The sequence below is a fragment of the Armigeres subalbatus genome, chromosome 2, assembly GCF_024139115.2.
Source record: "Armigeres subalbatus isolate Guangzhou_Male chromosome 2, GZ_Asu_2, whole genome shotgun sequence".
NCBI classification, from domain to species: domain Eukaryota; kingdom Metazoa; phylum Arthropoda; class Insecta; order Diptera; family Culicidae; genus Armigeres; species Armigeres subalbatus.
The window spans coordinates 424126229-424140746 of NC_085140.1; the positions used below are offsets into that span (position 1 = coordinate 424126229).

Genomic DNA, 14518 nt, shown 5'->3' on the forward strand with positions numbered 1-14518 from the left:
GACGATCGTATTGTGAATGCAATAAAATGCGGAAGACTCAAATTCACTAGCGCAATAAGTGGAATGGTGAGTACAAAATCTACGCGATGCAACTGCATTCATTCCGAACAATACAACGTATACGCCAGCCAACACGCAAACAAAGATGTGCATACACAAGAAAATAATCATCTCTTCATCGTTGCCAGATTTATTTATTGGAAAAAAACATTGATGTTTGTCGGATTGAATAATAAAACCACAAATAAATATTTAAATATGCTATCCCAACAAACATTCACTAGTTTAACTAACATCAGTGTGATGATTCAGTTCAGCACTGTGTTGAATTATGTCTGTACAATTTCTTATCGCAACTTCTGTTCAGGCGTTGTTCACACAATTTTGGAGAAGTTATACAGCTACAACATCTCATTTTGAAAAACATCTTTATTATCTTATTCGTTAAACCTTCAATAAGCATTTTACTTAGCCCTAATTCAGCTACATATCAATTCTTCGAAAATAATAACGCATTGAGAGTTACATGATCAAGATTTCAATTAAACGTATTGCAATTGCTATTTTTATATAATCATATTAAAATTTTCCTAAATCGGGTCTCGAACTGCTGACATTTGATCATCCGCCGGTAACGTTGCCATCCACGCCATCCTTGATTTGTAAGTTATGGCTTACTCAATGCAAAACATAAATAATCGTATGGCTGAATATGAATCATAATTGGACTCTTAATCAACAAGTCAATCTGTCAAACTACAGTTTGTTAATAACTGTACAAGATCTTTATATCAACCATTGTTCAGCCAGTCATAACCATTCAACACTGGGAAAAATATAAGAAAATAATGTCAAAACGATGAAATAAAATTCGTATCCAATGATGGGGTTTATGAAAATTAAATGAATTTATGCGACCTTTCTCAGATACTCTGAATAACCGGTTGCGATATTATTCTGCCATCAATACCACACATGCAGCGAGTAAATAACTACACATATCGACATTTATTTACATATAGAAAAACAACTAGTATATAGGAAATCTGTAACAGACATGCAATATGGTCGATTTTTTTACAAATTTGTTTGTGTTCGTTTCCTTCTCAACTTTACAACAACTGCCTGAATGTTCTTCATTGCACCAGCAACTTTGTTCGTTATACTGTCCAACAGCTTTATCCTAGATCAGGAATTAATTATGTATCACGAAACAATTATGCATTGCCCCACGAATATAAAAAGCCTGAGTGTGAATGAATCCAGCAATGTCTTGAAAATAAATTATTATTTTCTTATCCAAATATTATCAATTCAAGCCATCACGATTTTCTTTCAAACGGAAAAAGCATAAACTATTATCATGTTTTCTCCCACTGTGCGATAGATCAGGTAAAGGTGAAATCTAATGGTTAAGAAGTACAACGGTTAAGAAGGATGTCTAATGCTCGTTTATTAATCTACTATTCAAACTCAATTCGACCACCCTTTTAGAGCATCACATCATAGTCGAACAGAGAATTTTGAAAATCATTAGTTCAGCACATTGATGAATTTCCCCAATGTGCTTAAATGTGATAATACTAAAACGTTAGTTCGACCTCAAATAAATGTGGTAGACAAATAAATAGGCCAAGTCGAATATTAGTTGGATCAAATGCTGAGATGAAATCTGTCTAGCGAATTATTCAGCGTCCATTTTATTCAGCTATGAAGATTGCAAATAAACAATAATTTGGCTTAGATGCTTATTTGTAGCTTGTCGTTGTTTGTTGGGATGTAAGCTTCTGTTACATTCCAAGTGGTGAATATTGTGGATTTACTTGACCAATGGATTCGAAGGTCGGTTCACTTGCCTATTTCAAACGTTCCCTTTTGCAGCACGGTTTGCCAAACTCAATAAATGTTCGGTAGATTACCTTGTTTTTTGCTCCTTGTCTATCAAAACAGATGTCAAAACATCGGAAAAAGAAAGAGAAGTCCGAGGGAAACAGCAAAAAACACGTGGCAGACTTGTCAGTTTTGACAGATTTTACTATGAAAACTGGTGTGAAGGTGAAAACGGCGATTCCAACGACCGTTCAAGGAGCGACTATTTCGAACGGTCGGGTCCAATAGGGAGATCCACGTACAATAAAAAAAATTAAACCGATATCTACCCATATATTTGATACACCGTGAACATGTGTTATGATATAAAATAAACATTTCGTCAAGTCTGGCAACATTACGCATCAGCTGGCATATATTTACCACCCCATTTCCACCCACTCCAGTTGTAAACAACATTTATTTATCGCTACCGCACTTTTCCGTACCAATTGCATCACTATTACAAACAAGTGATACAGTCATTGATTTTCAAAACATTGTGATGGAGCCTTGAGCCTTAAGACTCCATTCGATTTTTACAACAATAAGTTTTGGCAACAAAGTCATTCGATTTTGCCCAAACATTTTTTTTAATTGTTTATAAGCCGCAAAGTCTCATAATCCGCGTAAAAAACTGATATAATCCAAAAAAAAACGCTTAGATTTTAGAATCCGCTTAAAAGAGTTTCATCATAAATGAAAAAAATGTGAAGTATTATGAAAAAGCATTCGATTTTGGTAACATAAGCGTACCGAACATATTATCAAAATCGAATGAAGCCTGTACTCAGTTTTTACTGCTCGTAATCGTGTGTGCTTACTCAAAAAATTACGATGCAGCTATTTAAAACTGAACTATAAGATGCAATTGTGACTTTAAAGTAGAATGCGGAACGCAATAGAGAGGTGTGCCGGAAATACCTGCCGATTCCCTATTAGAGCAAAATATATAAAACAAATATTCGATCTTTACCACGGTCCTCTCACAACATTCGTACAACACATTCCAACGTGATCAAAAGTGGTACTGTCTGTGTAGCCATAATTAGTTCCTGCAATACTCTCGTATGTATCGAAAACAAAGTACATTTTACCTTACCCCGCTTCTAAACACATGAAGCTTCAACAAACAAGATTTGGCATCACGTTCTATGTCGAATTCGTTAAACACTTGCGCGCGTGTTGAGTCAAGGACCAACCAGAACTGAAAATATGTACTTTCTCATCAGTGAGGTTTATTTTTCCATATTTATTTTTTCGTTCGATTTGTTCACAAGTATTTCTCCTCCAACTATTATGTAGATATCCACATGCAAAAACACCACAATGTTCACACACATTTGATTCCACGGTTTGCTTTAGTTTATTCCACTATCGATCTACATACAACCATCTACTTTAATGGATATACCATAAAGAACTTGTTCCTCTTATTATTTTCCGCTCCTCCATTGCGATCTACTTGAAAGCATTCGATCGCCTCTTCCAGCCTTGATGTATAACACACATTGTTTCTGTTTCCACGGTTGTATTTTCACTCAAAGTAGGATAATTACATTATGATCGACCACCATCAACAGCGGCAACAAGCTGTGACTATCCTACGAATGAGCACTCCCCCATCATCACAATCTCGCTCGTCTTGAAAGGCATCGTGGTGCATTTTCTCCCCTTCATCTAGATACGATGGCACTATGCACTTTATACATTAACCCACCAGGGCGTGTTACGCCACCATCATCGCTAGACATCTTGCTCACGATGTTCTTCAATTATTCACCTTTGGCACAATTACATTTCACATTCAAAGGCACTTTTTGAAATCGTCTTATTCCAACATCGAACGAATCCCGAATGCTCCTTCGAAATATCGACCCGGCGCCAACGATGACGTCGTCATCGACTGAACTTCTACCGCATTATGCCAATTTCTCGGTACACTCGCTGCTGCAGATCGATTCCAGCCGCATCGCCTGTAAAAATGTCCGCGTTGGCTGTTTTCGATTTCAAGAGCAAAATTTCAATAATCATATTCGTTGATTCTTCGCATCATTGCACAACATCCAGAACGATCAGCAAAGTCGCGACGACGGCATTCAGTTGCCCCAAAACAGATGTGCGATGACTGATGGATGATAACACAACACTTCATAGAAGCCGAAACGAACTGCACTCACAACACTGACTGACTACATTCCCGTCGGGTGACTCGACTGAAACTGCCGGTTGCTACCGAGCTGAGCCGCACTCATCCCACTATGGAGTGGCTGTGGGTAGTGAACGTATATGGCAAAAGAGCCGTTCCGGAAGCATGGCAGGAGTCTGGAATAAAATGCACAATGTTTGCTAAAGAATATGGTCAAATATTTGCAGATGATTCCGTTACACTATGTGAATCCGTGATTTTCCTACTTTAGAGTTCATATAAATATTCTTGTTTCCTCTATGCTGTTGGGTGCCTCAATAATGAAATGGAACGAAATCAAATCGGAAAATTCTTAATAAATGTCTTAATCATTAAAATACCAACAGGAATTACTTTAAATTGTATTACGAAAGTTCCTCTCGGAAATCCTAAGGATATTACTCTGAAATTATTTGAGAAGCTCTAATGGGAATTTGTACAAGAATTTCTTCGGTAAATAGAGTGGAAGTTTATTCGAAAATTCATAACGATGCTCCTCCACAAGTTACTGCGAAAATATACAATGCAGATCAATGTTGGGAAAGACAAGGAATTGAAGATGCATTTGTCCGCGGCCGCTAGCCGTATATACCTCTGCACTAGTGTGGACTGTAATTTTCTTACGCTGAAAAAATTGTTTTGAAATTTTCTACATGGGGCGGTTCAAAATACAGCTTCCTTTTGTGTATCAGTAGGCAGTTGCAAAACCGCCTACACAAAATGAAGTTAGAAAATCAAAAACAACTGCGACTGCGAGGAAGGACTAGCCTCCAAGAACGATACGAACTTCTACGACACATTACGTCGAACACATTAGAGTTGGAATTCTGCTAGATGGACCCTTTCAGAACGGATAAGTCATACACTGCCACGATTCGCATAAGAGTCCCATGACGATTTTCGTTGATTTTGATATTTTCTCCCAGAAATAAGCTAAAAATGACCTCATCTTTAAGAAAAACTGATTTAATAATAGGCTTTGTTCTAGAAATTTGAAAATCAAAACCCACTTGTGTTGTCCCATTTTGCTATTTATTCGCATTACAGTCACATTACAGATTTTGGTACACTTTTTCACAACAAATAAATATAACTATGGTCCATTTAATAGTTTCATAGCAAAGTATGCAGATACAAAATATTGTGCAAAATTTTCAGAAAGACTGCAGGTTTAATGAATTTATTAGAATTTTTTGTATTTTTCCATGTAAAACCAGTTTGGAAAATTCAATGGCGTATTACTCAAGTTGAAGAAAACTGACATGGGACGCTTATGCGAATAGGGGCAGTACAGGGGTTAGACAAAAAGGTTGAGATAGGTAAAATTCTGTCGAAATTCAAATCAGCATAACTTTGCGTAGAATAATCCGATTTTGATAAAAACCAGGATCATCAGAAGCGGACACTCTTCTAGTATAGTGTCCCTTTGCAAAACCTGAGATTGGTCCTTGGCCACCGGCGATGTTCCGGGTTTTCCGAGGGTATGTTCAAGATGCATTTTTTCCATTGCTTGTTATGAGACCAGGGTTTGCAGAAATGGCTATCAATAGATAACGAACAACGATAAAAGAGAGGCAAAAACTGTTCCGAATCATAACAAGCCATGATAACAAATTTATCAAACTTGTATACAAGTGCGAAAAAACAGAATCGGATAGGCAGTCCCCACAGAAAAATGGCGATTCTCGCTTTGTTTTCGCTCCTTTCGTGTTGGTTACTGCACAGCTATGTAAAACAAGTTGGAATGCATCATCAGAGCCAGTGCTCCCCCCATTTGGAGCTTTCTAAAAGAAATTTATCATGGGGTATAGCCTCCCGAATCAGTTCTCTATCATGACAGTTTGCGAAAAAAATCTCTCGCGGTATGCTACATCTTTCTCTTTAGGATTCAATCCCTGTATGTGACGTTTACTTTCATCATGTTTTATGCTTTCTCCAAAAACTAGAACTAATGTGCCGACCAATATTGGATGTAGATCAGGAATCCATCAAAACTACGCAGAGATATTGCCACTCCCGTAAAAACGGTTGAACATGATGAAATGGTAACAGATCGAAAAAATGCAAATATGAGAATCTAACTTCATACACCCAAAACAATTCTGTGTGACATTCTTTGTATTAAGCATTTTGTATCAAAAATCGCATTCAAACCGATCAAAGAATGTCATACTTGTTAATACAGCTCATTGCATTAAGTCGGTTGTTTATTTGTTTTCGATCAATACATTCAAATGAATCTCGTTGGCTCCTCCTAGAACAAGTATATGAATCGTGTACAGCAATATAACTTTAACCCACACAATCTTCCCGATTCAATTTAACTTGATAACGGAAAAGGACACAAATATGCACGGTGCTTATTCCACTCGTATCACTCATTACTATCCCTGTTACCCTTTCACTTGTCACATCCGGATAGCATGAAACGTGGATTATGATTGCCTTTGGTCGTGTCGTTCCTCATCTGGTAAATAGTCCAGATGGTTAGCGCGTCAGTCTAGATGTGCTAAGGGTGGAGGGTCCGGGTTCTATTCCCGTCTTCGACTGAATTTTTTTGTATGGTTGCTGATGTTGTCGAAGTATACAGCATTACACTCCTCGATGGGGGAGTGTAAAATTAGATTCAATGTTAGACACTAACACAAAACCAGTTCTTATTTTCTCGTGACCGGAGACCTAATGCAAGGGCCTACCGTTTACACGTTTAAAATCAATAACACAGAGATGTGTTTGCATCACACAAAACGGACCTAATGCGGAACATCCCCTAGATGAGCGATAGTTACACAGCCACAAAAATAGCTCGTGTGGTTTTATTGAAGCTTGGATTTCAATATTTGCAACAGTATTTGGTTCCTCATGAAACAAGGGATCTGTACAAACGTTTACATGTTGAAAAGGACCGTTATCACGACCGTACGAGGCATTTTTGTGCCTGTGTAACTGTCGCTCATCTAGGGGATGTTCCGCATTAGGTCCGTTTTGTGTGATGCAAACACATCTCTGTGTTATTGATTTTAAGCGTGTACTTAATACAATCTGTGCATATGTCGCAAATTATGGCAAACTGTACACGAAACTAATGCGAGATTGCAATAAAATTTTGCAATCTCTGGTTGGGTGTTCCGGTTGTTCTGCGAAAGTGACATTTGTTCAGAGTGTATGGCCGGAGTTGAACCATTTTCATGGAAATGACCATACATCTGCTTATACCTAACGGATTTTCGATCTGCAGCCAGCATTGGTCAGCATATTAGTTCTAGTTTCTGAGGAAAGCCTAGAACATAATGGTAGTAAACGTCACATAAAATGACAAGCAAAAGAAAAATATCATTTTTAACATAACCTCGGAAAACCCGAAACATCTCCGGTGCCCAAGAACCAATCTAAGGTTTCATCAAAATCGGATCATTCTACGCAAAGTTATGCTGATTTGAACTTCGACAAAACGTTGCATATCTTAAACTTTTTGTCTAACCGCTGTATATGCCCAGTGTTTCAGATTGGCTTTTACACAGCCAGAAGAAAGCAATGTCCTCACCTGGGAGGGAGCTCTCGATACTACACATCAAATTTATTATATACTGTCGTCATGCAACAAGTAAATTTTCAACAAGAAAGAACAATCAACGTAGGCGCCACCTGAAAAAACTTAATTCATTTTTGCGTGTTATTGTTGTTATATTGCCTTCAAAAATTTGCTTGCCGAGAGTTTCGTTTTCGGCTCACACTGACAGCTAGATTTCAGCTCGGCTTGACACACACATTTTTCGTATCTGTTTCTCCCTCCCAGGTCCTCACTATCTTCAGCAAAATTGTTCATCAGGATTTTGGCTTCACAGGAAAAATATCGGAGGTCAAGTTTGGCTATCGTTTGAAAACCCTGATATCCGAAACCTTGGGAAGATTTCGCTTCTGAGAGCATGCATATGAATCTGAAATGTTTGAATTCTATACACATTGTATGATAATTCTGAACACTCAATCACAAGTTAGTTATCCTGAACGTAGAGTAAATAATCAATTTCCAGGAATACGAGATGTTTAGTTTTCCTAAAGTTCAACCCAAGGTATCTACTAGCAGGCTTGGCATTTACTCGCACAATGAGCTCAATGAGCAAAAAAAGTTCATCAAAAATGAGCAACAAAACATCACGGATATGATCAAAACATAAAAAAAAGATGCTCTTCGTTGTGGGAAAAATGAGGAGCGGCGCTCATTGAGAGAAACCGTTTGTCTCAATGTGCCTCTTTGAGGAGCATCATTTTTGTTGTTCTTTCCAACTGAACGTACAGAGAAATGTAAGCACACTTCTGTCATACCATCGCTACCCGCACAACAGCCTCACACATTCGCACCTTTATGAGACCAGCATGAGAATAGGGACCGTGTATAGCATCCATGAACGGGTAGAAATGAACACCATTCTATCTTTACATTAATTATTTACTGCTTCTAAGCAACAGGCAGCTTGATGTAGGCAATTCTATATTTATCTGGTGAGCAATTACAATTTGGATTGCAAAGAGATTATTGACGAAATTATCTTGTACTAGGCGAACCTGACTGATCTCACTCGGGTTTTATTTTTGATCGGTCAATCATTTAATTGATTGATGCGTCGCACTCTAGATCGATTTCAGTTCGAGCTTGATGACTTTCTTCAGAACTCATGAAACCGTTTCATTTAGTCAACTTCCTAACTTTCCCTAGCAAATTATTATATTTTTTCATATACATAAACAAACACAGAAGAGCCCAAAACGATTCGATTGGTGAGTAAATCTTGCAAATCGGCCAACCCGTTCACAAGTTATAATGCTTCAAAAGAAAAACAAACTCATTTTTATATATGGAGATAGATAGATGATGATGATGATTTAAGAAGATGAAAAGGGAAGGGCCAGGGGCGGCGAGGGAAGGGCGATCCCTTGATCGTAGTGGCATAAAGGCACCAAGACCTACTTCAAAATAATGTGTAAACGCGTTTAAACGCATGAGATCTAAAATCCGCATACAAATTAAGCTTCATATTAAACCGCATGATAAGCGACTCCAGTGTATAACCATTTTGACCGATTAATACAGGATTTTTGCGACTGCTTCAATTTATAATGAAAATTATTAAGCTCATTCAGGAGAATGTCTTCAACGTGTAAAAATTAAATGCAACAGTCCTAAACACGCATTATGACAGTGATGGAATTGTTTTCTAAACAAAGCGATAAATACAATAACCTACTGGCTACCGTTAGATTAGCCAACTAAATATCATGTTTTTTCACCACCACCAATTCCGTCCTAATAAAAGAGACTCAAAGATACTCAATGAGCAACTTTTTCCTCACCTCATTGAGTCAAACTATTTAGTTATCATTGAGAAATGAATATATTTCGGAGCTACCCGAAAAAGAGTGAAACGCAAAAGTACAAAAGAGAAGAGCAAACATTCGTGTGTCGTGAGCAGTGAGCATTTTTTTTCTTCTCCTGATTCGCTCTGAGGAGCATTCCATCCCTGGTCGTGCCACAAACTTCCTCCCCGGCGTCGAGGGTGGTCCACCAGTTCCTGTGAAGGAAACTACCGGCGGCTATCGCAGGGGACGCTTTCGCGCATTGCGCCGACTTTGTATTCGGGTTGCAGAGGTGGTCCGACAGTTCCGGTGGTGGATGACGTCCGCACTGGCGGTGCCCTACATACCCGAAGCACTTCCTTCTTCTTTCTTCAGCAGGTTGGCGGTTCGAGTGCCGAGGTCGGTCCGACGATTCCGGTTGGCAGAAGACTTCCGGTTCGCTGGCGCCCCGTTGACCCGAGACCAAACACTACTCACTGTGCTGGATTTCCCTCCAAACCGACGCTTATTTGCTGGTCCCTTCTCCATCGAAGCTGCACCTCTGACAGTACTACTGCTTACCGCATTCCACGTTCCTTCATCGCGACACATACGCTCTGCCTGTTGTCCGCCCGTAGGACAGGCATTCCTCTACGTACTTCCGCAAACCTTGGCGAATCGAATACCACGTGTTCTGGAGTCTCCTCTATGTTGATACAAGCCGGGCAGAATAGTGGCGGAAACAGCCATGTCCGGACAGGAACTGTGTGAGGTAAAAGTTCACCTCTCTATGCTCCCTGTACACTTAAGTTATAGCATGTCATAAAATGCCTTGAAGTATCAACCCATGCAAGCTCTTCTATTCGATTTTGCACACGACTTTAGTACAACAATTGCAACGCAAGCTTTGATTGCATGCAAGTTACGACGCATAACGCCATAACGTTTCTGCAGCTAACGACGCATAACGCCATCACGTTTCCCGATAATGCATTTGATTGTTTGATTGGGTTGTTTAATAATGCACGAGAAAGGCACAATCACTGCTGGCTCAATCTGTTTTTTTGCAGTTTTCGTGCAAAAGCTACACATCTATTTTTTTTCGCCGAGATCTGAGCATTTTTTGTTCATTTTCCCGAGATGGCCACCGCCGAGTTTCAGCAAACATGATTTTTGCCGAGATCTCAGTAAAAGTGACGTTTCGGTTGCTGAGATAATGTAAATATTTTGCCGAGAATCAGTATTTAACGAAATTTTCTGCCGAAGTTCAGTTCTGAAATTTGCTGAGCTACAGCGGTGCCCGATTTTGCCGAGCTCGAAAAAGAAAAAGTTAGTGTGTACCTAACATAGCATAAGACCCTACCACCAATCGTCACACTTCATCACAGAATTGCAAATACTATTTGTCTAGAATGTTATTTGGCCGAACAGATCGATATTTTTGGCTATATTCAGTTCGGCCAAATGGAATTTTTAGCCAAATTGCCCTTTCTGCTGAACGACCATCCCGACCGAACGAGCTATAAGGCCAAGCAGGTTTCCCGGCCATATAACCAGTTCGGCCAAACCGTTTTCTACTTTATTGCCTTTTTGGCCAAACGTTTAATTCGGCCAAATGGCATTCGGAAAGATGACGATTTTCCTAAAGTGCCAAGTGGCATTCGGCCAAAAGGCCTTCCGCCGAATGACTTCCGGCCAAATGAATCTTTCGCGTTAAATTTTCCGTTAAATTTCCCGTAGAAATCCAAAAAAAATCTTAGGAATTCCAAAGAGCTTCGCTTAGAAATTGTGAAGAATTTACCGTAGAAAATTCGAAAAAAAATACCAAAGGAATATTTTGGGAAAACTTGTAAGAATTTCATGGCAAAACTCATTAGATTTTTGTTGCGAAATTCAAAATATTCTCGCGTTAATGTCCTGAAAATATTGTGGATTTACTTGACCAATGGATACAAAGGTCGGTTCAGTAATCTATTTCAAACGTTCGTTTTGCACCAAGGTTTGCAAAATCAATAAATGTTTTGTAGATTGCTTTGTTTTTTTTACCCTTGGCTGTCGAAACAGATGTCAAAACATCGGAGAAGAAAGAGAAGTCTAAAGAAAACAGCAAAAAGCACGTGGCAGGTTCGATTGTTTTGGCAGATTTTCTACTGTGGAAACGGGTTTTAAGATGATTAACGGCGATTTTTACGACAGTTCAAGGAACGACTGTTTTGAGCGGTCCCAAAAACATAAAAATAAAACTCTAAAAAACTACGTAAAGAAAATCGCCATGCCGAATCAATTTTTTTTGAAATATGAACCATGTTCGGCATTTTAATCAAAATGGTAGACATATTTTCACGGTTACTCTGATGGTCCTTTTGAACAATTTCCCAAAGAAATTCTGCTCACATCTTGATTTTTCCTTTCTTTCATCAACAACTCTTGGATTGTCAACTGTATTATAGACCCTTTTTTGCTTCTCCAAAACGTCCTTGAGCTCAGAACATTCGATCGATATAGTCATTGTGTATATGGTAGGTACCTTGATCTTTACTTAAGAATATTTTGGAGGACCTTGGGCATCTCCTTTTCATGGAAATTAAATTATCATATGCTTATTGCACTGGATTGGGTGTATACCGATGATGAGGACATTGCAAAACTCCTGGATTGGGTGGATATCTTTATCTGAACTCAATGTAGTTTTAGAGGGTCTTGAACATCTTCTTTTCGAGGAAAACGGGTACAGATGATGCGCATATGATTATTGATCCGAATTGAAAATATACTGATGATGAGGACATTGTAAAGGTTTATCTAGTAGACAGGGATGGAATGCTCCTCAGAGCGAATCAGGAGAAGAAAAAAAATGCTCACTGCTCACGACACACGAATGTTTGCTCTTCTCTTTTGTACTTTTGCGTTTCACTCTTTTTCGGGTAGCTCCGAAATATATTCATTTCTCAATGATAACTAAATAGTTTGACTCAATGAGGTGAGGAAAAAGTTGCTCATTGAGTATCTTTGAGTCTCTTTTATAAGGACGGAATTGGTGGTGGTGAAAAAAAACATGATATTTAGTTGGCTAATCTAACGGTAGCCAGTAGGTTATTGTATTTATCGCTTTGTTTAGAAAACAATTCCATCACTGTCATAATGCGTGTTTAGGACTGTTGCATTTAATTTTTACACGTTGAAGACATTCTCCTGAATGAGCTTAATAATTTTCATTATAAATTGAAGCAGTCGCAAAAATCCTGTATTAATCGGTCAAAATGGTTATACACTGGAGTCGCTTATCATGCGGTTTAATATGAAGCTTAATTTGTATGCGGATTTTAGATCTCATGCGTTTAAACGCGTTTACACATTATTTTGAAGTAGGTCTTGGTGCCTTTATGCCACTACGATCAAGGGATCGCCCTTCCCTCGCCGCCCCTGGCCCTTCCCTTTTCATCTTCTTAAATCATCATCATCATCTATCTATCTCCATATATAAAAATGAGTTTGTTTTTCTTTTGAAGCATTATAACTTGTGAACGGGTTGGCCGATTTGCAAGATTTACTCACCAATCGAATCGTTTTGGGCTCTTCTGTGTTTGTTTATGTATATGAAAAAATATAATAATTTGCTAGGGAAAGTTAGGAAGTTGACTAAATGCAACGGTTTCATGAGTTCTGAAGAATGTCATCAAACTCGAACTGAAATCGATCTAGAGTGCGACGCTTCAATCAATTAAATGATTGACCGATCAAAAATAAAACCTGAGTGAGATTAGTTAGGTTCGCCTAGTATAAGATAATTTCGTCAATAATCTCTTTGCAATCCAAATTGTAATTGCTAACCAGATAAATATAGAATTGCCTACATCAAGCTGCCTGTTGCTTAGAAGCAGTAAATAATTAATGTAAAGATAGAATGGTGTTCATTTCTACCCGTTCATGGATGCTATACACGGTCCCTATTCTCATGCTGGTCTCATAAAGGTGCGAATGTGTGAGGCTGTTGTGCGGGTAGCGATGGTATGACAGAAGTGTGCTTTCATTTCTCTGTACGTTCAGTTGGAAAGAACAACAAAAATGATGCTCCTCAAAGAGGCACATTGAGACAAACGGTTTCTCTCAATGAGCGCCGCTCCTCATTTTTCCCACAACGAAGAGCATCTTTTTTGTTATGTTTTGATCATATCCGTGATGTTTTGTTGCTCATTTTTGATGAACTTTTTTTGCTCATTGAGCTCATTGTGCGAGTAAATGCCAAGCCTGGGCACGACCGCCGAGAGATCGACACAACGTTGCAGTGGATCTCAGCAAGCCAGTCGGCGAACTAGCCTAATTCTTTGGATTTCAATGGGAAATCTTTCAGAATTCAGAATTTCCACAGAAAATGCTTCAGCAATTTCACAGGATTTTTTTTCAATTTCCATAGGAAATTCTTCAGAGTTTCAACAAGAAGTTGTTCGAAACTTGCACGTTTCCATTGGATTATTTTTTCGGAATTTCCTCCGTTGAAATGGAACCATTTTCGGAGTTTCGAAGGAAATACTTTGGATTTCACCGAAAAATTCTTCGGTATTTCCACTATGAGTTGTTTTTACGGCAAGCTTTTCAAAATTTTATTCATTTTCCGTTCGGTATGGAACTATCAATGGAAATCATTGGTATATTCAAGAAAAGTTTAGTGGAGTTTCAACGGGATGTTTTGGAAACATCAACCAGAAAACTCTTAGAAACTTCTATTGGTTCTTCGGAATGTTTACGGAAAAATCTGCGGACGTCTACAAGTTTGAATCGGCGTAAACAATTATAGATCAGCGGCATGAAACGGCGGCGCCCTGATGCTAAAATATCAGCGGCGGCGTGAAGCCAAAAACCTTAAACCGGCGCACACTTCTATCTGCTGGGTTGTTTAGCGTTGCACGAATACATCATTCAGGACTTGGTTGATAGCCGATCGCATGTTTTGGACTTCAGGACGTTTTGGAGCACCAGAAAGTAGTAGGTTGTAAAAGTGATGAACGAAATCCTATGATCAGACCAAAAATTGGAGCAGATTTTTCCCTATTGTAGCAATCTTGATGGCAATGGAAAACAATCACATGATGCTCCAAGCGGTGATTTTTGCTATAATTAATATGTCTA

At 38.7% G+C, this 14518-nt stretch overlaps 1 protein-coding gene across 10 annotated transcripts in view; it reads right to left on the reverse strand.

Moving 5' to 3' along the window:
- Positions 1–14518, reverse strand: part of LOC134213482 (uncharacterized) — a 69240-nt gene that overhangs the window by 34847 nt on the left and 19875 nt on the right. For 4 of the 10 annotated variants that reach the window (XM_062692573.1, XM_062692568.1, XM_062692569.1 and 1 more), the window contains exon 1: positions 3653–4099. The exons of 2 other annotated variants lie outside the window; for them this stretch is intronic. The gene's annotated coding sequence lies outside the window, so the exon portion shown is untranslated. Of the gene's footprint in view, positions 1–3283; positions 3474–3589; positions 4100–14518 lie in introns of those variants that run through there. 4 more of the 10 variants (XM_062692566.1, XM_062692567.1, XM_062692572.1 and 1 more) reach the window with 3 other exon arrangements.